This window comes from Echinops telfairi, unplaced genomic scaffold (assembly GCF_000313985.2).
Source record: "Echinops telfairi isolate 266 unplaced genomic scaffold, ASM31398v2 ScPeMD7_443;HRSCAF=831, whole genome shotgun sequence".
Lineage (NCBI taxonomy): Eukaryota > Metazoa > Chordata > Mammalia > Afrosoricida > Tenrecidae > Echinops > Echinops telfairi.
The window spans coordinates 213,494-223,625 of NW_022104341.1; the positions used below are offsets into that span (position 1 = coordinate 213,494).

At 40.2% G+C, this 10,132-nt stretch overlaps 1 protein-coding gene across 4 annotated transcripts in view; it reads left to right on the forward strand.

The window, feature by feature from the left end:
• The first annotated feature begins 9,789 nt into the window (after nucleotides 1–9,789).
• Nucleotides 9,790–10,132, forward strand: part of CSDE1 (cold shock domain containing E1) — a 48,235-nt gene continuing 47,892 nt past the window's right edge. For 3 of the 4 annotated variants that reach the window (XM_004699148.3, XM_004699149.3, XM_045291776.1), the window contains exon 1: nucleotides 9,791–9,889. The gene's annotated coding sequence lies outside the window, so the exon portion shown is untranslated. Of the gene's footprint in view, nucleotides 9,890–10,132 lie in introns of all 4 variants that reach the window. The other variant, XM_004699147.2, reaches the window with a different exon arrangement.

Below are 10,132 nucleotides of genomic sequence, written 5' to 3' on the forward strand. Positions count from 1 at the left end.
CCTCACTCACTCACTCACTCTCACTGCCTCACTCACTCACTCTCACTGTCTCACTGTCTCACTCACTCACTGCCTCACTCACTCAATCACTTACTCATTCTCTCTCTGTCTCAAAAAAAAGAAAAAATGAAAAAAATAATGATCTCAAGATGTATGAAAGACCTCAATGTAAACTCTAGAATCAAAAAAATAATTAATGAAAAATAGAGACACATTTGGAGGCCCTAATGCATAGCACAAATACACTATCAAACAAAACTGAAAACATAAAACAGCAGAAGACAAACTAAATAACCAACACCTCCTTAACATTAGACATGTGCTCCAAAAGATTTCATCAAAAGAAAACCTGTAGACTGGGGGAAATTAGTCAAGGGACTAATCGCTAAGCTCTATAGAAAATATCAACACATCAAAAAGGGAAAACCAAAAACCACTGCCATCAAGTTAATTCTAATTTATAATGGTTAGTAACTCCACAGGCTTTATACATCTTCACAGGAACAGAAAGCCTCATCATTCTTCCATGGAACTGCTGGTAGGTTTGAACCACCTACCTAGGGACAGCAGTCCAGTAATGACCCAACATCACTACCAGGGCTCCCTCGACACAAGAAGGTTCCAATTAAATACGGGCAGAGAACATAGATACTTCACCACAGAAGACATTCGGGCAGTCAATAAACATGAAAAAAATGCTTGCAAACATTAGTTGATTGAGTGACGTCTAACAAAACAAGGAAATCACCTCACCCTAGTATTCATAGTAAAATGTTTTCTTAACACACAAAAAGTTTGGCATGGGTACAGAGACTGAACTGTGGGAAACTGAGAACCAGGAAGAGTAGAGTGAGTCTGGGAAGCAGACTGTGGTGGAGGAAGGCCTTTACTTTCGTGAGTTGGAGATGAATCCCAGTCATATTCTCCTAACTAAAGTGATTCCTGACAATTTCCCCCACCCCTAATAAAGCCAATGTAAAGATGTTTCTATTAAGCACATGGCTTCTCTCTAGTATGCCCAGAGGCGGTCTAGACGCCACAGAGAGTGATCAGATCCTGTTGTCCATCCCACCCTAAGTACAGCCCACTCCCTTTTGATAAGGACTATAGACTGCTCCCTGGAGAAGAGCTCAAGGACACCTAAAGTCAAGCCAGCTCCGGGGCGACCAAGGTTAGGCTGCCATCTTAACTCTAGAACCCACCCATCTTGTGTATGTGCCTTCCTGTCGTGTGTATGCTCCTAGCACATCCCCGTCCTGTTACATATGTGTAGGACGTGGCTTGCACGCCTGTGAGACAATACATTCACTGACACGCTGGTTCTGGTGTCCCTGGAAGAGATGAGCCCTTGCATGCTTTGTCTAATGTCTCTTTAATTTTCCCTTTCAATTACACAACTGCCCCTAAGGACCCATTGTTGTGGAGGCTGGTCCCCCACACGGAAGGCTCATACACTGCTGGTGGCACTGTACAAAGGTGCGATCCATGTGGAAAGTTGGGAATAGAAATTCTTTATGCCCCAGCAATCCTTCTACTTGGCATCTACCCAAGAGAACTAAGAGCCATGATATGAATATATGCGTACTCCTGTTCACTGCAGCACCGTCCACAACAGCAAACATATTGAAAGCAATCTAAATGCCCATCCACGGAAGAATGAATAAATAAACATTGGTACATACACATATGGGAACACCACTCATCGTGAAAGAGTAATGATGAAACTCACAACATGGATGAACCCAGAGGGCATTATGCTAAGTAAACGGGTCAAACTCCAAAGGACAAATATTGTATGAGACCACAGTAAAAGAAACATTCTTAGAGGAAGAAGGAAGAGAGGGAAGGGAATTCACCAACTAGAGAGCACACACAATACAGAGGTTAGGAAACATGATGGAAGCAGTGGAAGACACTGGGAGGTTGGCAAGAGTTAAAGGCAGCAGAGGCAAATACTGTTAGATACACAGTCCTGCAACAGTGGTGCTCTACTAGTATATGCTTGGACAGACACACAGGCTGAGCAGGAGGGAGAGGGAGAGTGGGAGTACAGTATTCCCACAAATACAAGTTTGCCAGAGGATATTTGTATATGTGTGTTTGCTTTTGCTACAAATATATTTATGAATGTGATGGATCATATTAGAAGGTCTTGGGAAGAGATTGGACGGTGAGAGGGTAGGGAAAGACAGGGAATGTGGAATAAAACTCAAAATTCTCAAAGAGACATGTTTATTGGTCAGGTGGAAATTGGTGGGAATCCCAGAATTATGGTTGTTAGCCATCCTTCAGGTCTGGAACGGAATGCACCTCTGCTAGAAGACGGGGGAGCCATGGAGACTGCTTTGGGTGAAGGAGGGGATCCACAGCACCAGCTGCTAGGTCCAGGTCCACAGAGAAGCAGCAGAAACGGTTCAAGTGACCGCATCCAGTGTTAGTGCAGTCAGCAGTGTGGCTGCAGTGGCTGTGCCAGACAGTGGACGTTTCACTGAAGAAACTCTGATTTTAGAGGCTGGGTAGTCTCTAAATCTGGTTCTCCAGCTGTTTGAGATCCTGAGAGCTACCTAGTTGCCCTTCAATGTATATAAATTGATAGTGTGATATCCAAATAAATTACCATGCCAGCTCCGGTGACTTAGTGGTTACTGTTGGGCTGCTAATGACAACGTCAGTGGTCTGAAACAGCCCAACCCCAGGAGAAAAGAAGGTTTTCCGCTCCCACCGAGAAACGCACGGGAGCATTTCTACTCTGTCCGGAAAGGTTCGCGATGGCAGAGTTTGAGTTTGAATAACTCATCACCTGATTTAAGAATTAGAACGTTACCAACACGTCCTCTTATCTATTTGAGCTCCTTCCCACTCCTGGTGCCTTCAAACCACATATGTAAATCACATATGTAAAATCACATAAATCACATATGTAAAAAGGCCTAAAATATGTGTGTATCCCTAAATGACATACTTTTTAGCTTTACATCTTTTTGAAATGTATTAAAATGGGATCATATTGTACGTAATCTGCACAGACCTGATTGTTTTACTCAACATTGTATCTCAGATTCATCTATTTTATTGTATGCAGCTGTCATTCATTTTTAATGTAAAATATTCTATTGTTTAGCTATAACATTATTTAGGGATATACATAAATATAATAAATTTGTGTATTTTTAAAGCCCCTGTGATTATATGACTTCCTAATTTACAATTATCCATCTTCCTCATGCAAACAAAACAATGGTGAGGCTGTTGCAGGACTGAGCTGTGTTTAGTTCTGTGGTACAGCACTCATCAGTGGTAACAATAATAGCACCTTCCTCATTTCTAGCAGACATATTTCACTATGAGCAGACACATTGTTACATAAACACAAAACCCAACTGAAGGCTGTTTACAAAATAACTCACCAATATTGTTTCAAAGTGTCAAGTATACTATAGATTATAACATAATTGTGATAGTGGTATCCACTCATATCCATAGGCCTCACACATAATCAAAGGAAAGGATTAGATGCTCATCATCTATACAGTAGGTGGGGATCTTGGATGTCATCTTTCTACAACTTTGGAAAAAATGCTGGCAAAAACAGTGAAGCACTTTTAGAAAATGCTGCATCACCGTTGTTCTTAGTAACCCAAGGTTAATTCTGTGTGTGTGGTGAGTGAAGGGGGGAGGGGGGAGGGGTTGCATCTGGATGTCTATGAGCCAAAAAAAGATCTACCGAGAACCACCAATGAAAGCAAAAGTTAGAGGACTCAAGTTTTAGCAGAAATATGGATATGTACATCGTTCCAAAGTATTTCCTCCCACATGTTTACTTACAAAGGGAAAAGTAGTAATATTACAATGGAGAATGCAAGCAGATACACATAGATCAAGGGTAGCATACATTTCAATAGCAGATACTCCCTAAATAATACAAGAAGGAGGCAATACTCTTCCAAATAATGGAAACCTCAATCGAATTAAAAGACATCAGACAAAACAGAATTGAAGGATGTTTATAAAATAGCTGACTAATATTGTTTTAAAGTATCAAGACCATGAGAGAAAAGGAAAAATTGAGGAAATGTCACAAAAGAGAGAGAGAGAGGACAACAACAAAACTAAATACAGTGTAGGAGACTCGATTTGATCCTGAACATTAAAGGCAAAATTTGGATTCAAATAAGATTTGTAGTTCAGTTAATAGTATTGTGTCAAGACTAATTTCCTAGTTCTGAAATTGTTCTATGGTTATGTAAGCTAACAATATAACAGGAAGTTGGCTGAAGAGTTATGGGAAATTTCTGAACTACGTTTGCAATGCTTCTGTAATTACTTATCTGTAAAATATATGTTCTCATTAATAAGGCTGAGCAAAAATTCATTTATCTGCTTATTTGCCTTTACAGTTGTCTTATATATCTATATACATTCAAATCTTCCCCCATTTTCTTTCTCATTTTTAATGATGTGTATGAGTTTATTATATTTATACATTGTTAGAGGCCCTGATGGCGTGGTGGTTACAAGTTGGGCTTCTAGCCTCCAGGACATTAGTTGGAAACCACCAGCCACTCCACAGGAGAAAGACGAGGCTTTCTATTCCAGTAGAGTTACAGTCTTGGAAACCCCCAGGGGCAATTCTAACCTGTCCTACAGGGTTGCTATGCATCTGAATCAACTTGGTGGCAATGAGTCAGTGAGAGAGATAGTGTTGAATGAGAGAGTGAGTGAATACAAATAGATACTCTGCTGGGCTATTGATTGACTGATGATTAAAAAAAAAAAAAAGTTTGAACAGAAAGAGCAAGTTTATTGAAGGGGAATACTTTGGAAAAGAAATCCAAAGGGATTTTAGCTAGTCTAAAAGTGATTTTTTTTTTAAATGCTGCTTCTTGAATAAAATTTAAAAATATAGTCAATTTTATTACCAAAAAGAAATACGTTCAAAAGAGTTGAATTTTGTAAGGAAGTTTAGGATTATCTTAACAAATTTATTTTGTCTCCTATTTCCTTTATGGACACACAAGAATGATATATGATAGGGGAGCGGGGAGGGAGGGGAAAAATGAGGACCTAATGTCGGGGGTTTAAATGGAGAGAAAATGTTTTGAGAAACGATGTACAAATGCGCTTTACACAATTGATGTGTGTATGGATTGCGATAACAGTTGTATGAGCCCCTAATAAAATGTTTAAAAAAAAAGACAATAAAAAAAAAAGAATGATATATGATAAAAATCTAAGCCTAAGTAAGTTTAGAAGAGCTGTTTTAGTAAATCCCACCGGCCACTGAGTAAATTCCTACTTACGGTGACCATACCTTACCGCCTTCCATTTGATTTTAACTCATGGCAACCCTCTAAGACAGGGTAGAACTGCCCCTGTGGGTTTCTAAGATTATAACTCTTTATGGGAGTAGAAAGCCTCATCTTTCTTCCACAGAGAAGCTGTAGTTTTGAACTGCTGACTTTGTGGTTAGCAGCCCAATTCATAAGCCACTGCATCACCAGGCCCATTGACCATAGAGGACAAAGTAAATACAGGGGCTCCCTAGAATTTCCAAGACTTTAAATCTTTATGGGAGCTGACACCATTATCTTCTCCCATGAAGTGACGGGTGGGTTTGAGCTGCCTATCTTCTGATTAGCAGCCCAATATTTATCCCACCAGGGCTCCTTCTTTTTAGTAAATACAAGATAGTAATTCTAACTAATAAAAATATTATAGTGAAAATGGCAGCATATTTTCCTTCATGGTGGTACATAAATAACAATGTATCCTACAATTGCCATTGTCTCAGAATCAATAAGTATAATCCATTAATTCAATAAACATTTAAGTGCCTTCTATGTATGTCAGTTACTATCCTAGGTTTAGGGTTTACAATGATGAACTGAACAGAGAATCGAAACTATAATTAACAGAGAAAAGCAATAAACAAATCCATAAGTATGATGATTTTAGATAGCAATGCATAGTATAAAGACAATAAAATGAACTAATGTTGTGGAGACTGGTGGTGATAATGGGTATTTTTACTTTAGGAATGATCTTTGTGAAGCTAAAATCTGAATGGTGAGTCAGACAGTTGATGGTTTAGGGAAAAAGCATTCTAGGTAAAATCAAACCAAAAAACAAACACTGCTGTCAAGTCAATTCCTACTCATAGAGATATCTTATAAAGCAGGGTTGAGCTGCCCTTGTGGATTTCCAAACTGTAACTATTTATAGACGTAGAAAGCTTCATCTTTCTCCCATGGAGCAGCTGGTGGTTTTGAACAGCTGACCTTGCAGTGCACAACCCACTATTCCAGGTAAAGGCAATAGTAAATACAAGGGTCCTGAGTACTAACACCAAACTAGTAGAAACTCACATGGCAATGGAGCTGAATCATAGCGAGCCAGGAGTTAGATAATTATGCAAGGACTAGTTCATTTAGGCAGCCCTTGCAGCATAGTAGGTTTCTCTGCAGGAAAAAGAGGACAATTTCTACCCCCATAAATAGTTACAGTCTCAGAAACCCACAGGGACAGTTCTACCAGGCTCTATGTGGTCACAGTGAGTTGAAATCAACTAGATGGTAGTTGAGATTGCCTTTGAGTTGAGCTCATTTAGGGTCTAGTTAAGAGCTCAGCTGACAACGGAAAGGTTGGATGTTCACACCCACCAGGTATTCCAATGGGAGAAAGATGTGACGTCTACTTCTCTGAGACTTACAGTCTCAGAAGCCCAATGGGGTAGTGATATTTGTCCTGTAGAGGACCTGTGACTCAGAAGTAACTCAATGGCAATGGGTTGGGTTGGGTTTAACGCCTAATGATGTTTAAAAAAAACAGCAACAACCTGAAAACTCACTGCCATCAGGTCAATGCTGACTCAAAGTGGCCTGCTGGGAACTTCCAAGACTGTAATGGTAACGGGAATAGAAAGCCCAGTCTTGGTTCACATGTCCTATGTTGCATATTTTCTTTGTATATTACCTTTGTAGAAATGTCTACTCAAGTCTTTAGCCTATTTTTTAAAAATTAAAACTTACCAGATATATGAAGTACTTTCTCCCATTCCATATTTTGCCATCTTACTTCCTAATAATGCTCTTTAATGAAAGTGGTGTTTTACTTTGATGAAATTCAATGTATCTACTTTGTTGCTGCTGTTGCCTGTGCTTTTGGTGCTGCCTGTATTTGCTGCCAAATCAAGTGTCATGAAGATTTACCCCTAAGATTTCTTCTAAGAGCTCTGTGGTTTTGATCTTTATATTTAGGACATTGGTCCATTTTGAGTTCCTTGTGTATATGGTGTGAAGTAGAGTTCCAACTTTATTCTTCTGCATGTGGAGACCCAGTTGTCCCAGCACCATTTGCTCAAGTCTGTTCTTTTCCCATTGAATGAACTTGGTACCCTTGTCAAAAAATCAATAGGTTATAAATGTATTGGCTTGCTTCTGAATTCTCAATTTGTCTATATTGTTTTGATTGCTATAACTTTATAATAACTTTTGAAATTTGGTAGGTTTATATATCCTCCAACTTGGCTATTGGTTTGGGGGATTATTTTGTCTATTTGTAGATTTGAGGACTAGCTTAACCACTTACAGGAAAAAAAGACAGCTGGAATTTTCTGAGAGGTTGCTTTGAATCTTTATATAACTTTGGATAAAATTAACATATTAACAATATTGAATCTTCCAATCCATGAACATGCCTTTCCATTTATTAAGGTCTTCTTTCATTGCTTAGCAATGCCTTACAATTTTCACTACACAAGTCTTCTACTTCCTAGGTTATATTTTTCCTAGATGTTTTATTATTTTACATAGTACTTTATATGGAATAGGAGCCCTGGTGGTGTAGTAGGTTACTTGTTGGGCTGCTAACCAGCCACTCCACCGGAGAAAGATGAGGCTTTCTCCTCCTGTAGAATGACAGTCTCACAAACTCACAGGGGAAGTCCTGCTCTCTCCTCTAGGGCCCTATGAATCAGAAGGAAGACCTGATAGCAGCGAGCTTTGTACTTGTAGTCTAGGGGATTGCTGTGTTAATTTTCTTGTCATATTTTTTCATTGTTATTGTATAGAAATGATTTTTGTGTTATATCCTGCAACTTTGCTGAATTCATGTACCTGATCTAGCATTTTCTTGTGAATTCTTTAGGTTGTTCCAAACATAGGATCACATAATCTGTGAATAGGGATAATTTTACTTCTTCCTTTCCAATTTGGATGCCTTTTATTTCTTCTCCTTAGCTAATTTTCCAGTTAAAGCTTCCAGTACAATAATAATCAGCAGTGGTGAAAGCAGCACCCTTGTCTTGTTCCTAGCCATTGAATGTGATGTCAGCTGTGGGTTTTCTATAAATACCTCTTATTACTTTGAGAAAAATACCTTCTATTCTTAATTTTCTAGCTGTTTATTTTCATGAGAGTGTTGGATTTTGCTTTTCCATGTCAATGGAGATAATTTCTTTATGTCTTGTTTTCACTCTATTTATATAATGTATACATATATGGCTTATTTTATGATGAGCTACCCTTGTATTTCTGAAATACTAGGGGTTTTTTGATTTGTTTTTAATTTAATTGATGCTGGACTGGAAGTTCCTCAAAGGCAGGATCATATACCTTTTCTATTTATTACTATAATTCCTAGGGGCTCTGGTGGTATAGTAGGTTATGAATTGAGCTGCATATTCAGGTTAGCTAAGACATGAATGTGATTACTAGGTCAGCAGTTGAAAGTCAACAGCTGCTCCGTGAAAAGATTTGAGGTCTCAGAAACCCAAAGGGGCATTTTTTGGGGGGAGGTGGGGTGCTATAGGGTTGCTAGGAGTCCAAACACATTAGCTGGCAGTGAGCGTTGCCGTAACTCTGCGTGGGGCGCAACCGCAGTCAGCAGCTTAAAATCCATCAGTTGCTCTGTGGGAGGAAAACAAGGCTGTCTGCTCCCCCTAAAGATTTACAGTTTTGGAAACCCTGGATAGGGTGGCTTTGAGTTGGAATTACTTGGATGCCACAGGGAAAAATTGGTAATGACTATCTCCAGCAATGATAGATCTGAAATGCTGAGTACATGTTTGTTGGCAGAATCAAGGGGTTGGGAAAGTTCTCAGCAGAGTGATGGACTCATTGTTTATCCAGTACTGTCAAGTGAGGAAGCCATAGAATTTGTGAAATGCACCCCACTCACCAGGAGCGTGGGTGCTATCTCTAGATAGGGGAGAATGATCCTCCCCTGTTGGCAGAATCACTCATTTGCTTTGATTTTAATCTTTTAGTTACTGTTTCAGCCTCTTTGTTTACTTGATACACTACAAATAGGCATTTCTTCACATAACTAGAAATGTTATCTGAGGGAGGTTTTTTGTTGTTGTTTACCTGACCTTTTAAAATAAAAATTCTAATCCAATTTAGTCGACAAGAGAAAATAATTTGCACTGTCAATGAGGAAAAACTGATTTGGGGACTGGTAGATTATGGCAGGAGAGAGAGAAATCTTTATATGGCATGCCTAGACGTGTCCTCTTCCAAAGGTTCCTATTCACGTCCCGACTGGCTCCTGTGGCTCAAAGAATAGTCAGACAGACCGTAACTCCCCGGAGTCATTCTCAACCCCGCCCCTTGCGTCCAGTGAGTCTGTAAACACCGCTCTTGCTTCCGCAGGCCTTGTAGGGAAGGGAATCCAGGAGAACTTCGCCACCATCTTGGTCGTGGTGAGGCTCCGTGCACGGGTGGGCGTCACTCAGTCCGTGTGCGCAAGCGTATAAGGAGCACACCGCCACCCTCCCTTTCAGTGCACGCGCTCGGAGCCCGCAACTCTCGCGAGAGAAGCGAGATTTATTCCTACGTACCGGGCCGTGCTGCTTATGGCGGCGCTGGAGAGGGGGCGCTGAGCTGTTGGGGTGAGTACGACCTCGGCGTCCATTTGAGGGTAGCAAAAAGCCAAGCTTAGAAGGGATGAAAAGACGAAGAGTAGCGTGAGAAACTTTCGAGTCAGAATGGGGATTTCTAGAGGTCCGGGGAGGGAAGATCACACCCAGGGTCCCTGCCCCGGTCTTTCCCGTACGTCCTCTGTTCTACTGTCTGGACCTCATGTCAGATAGCTGAGCTGAAGTGAGAAGTCGGGGCTAGTTGGGTGCGCGTGG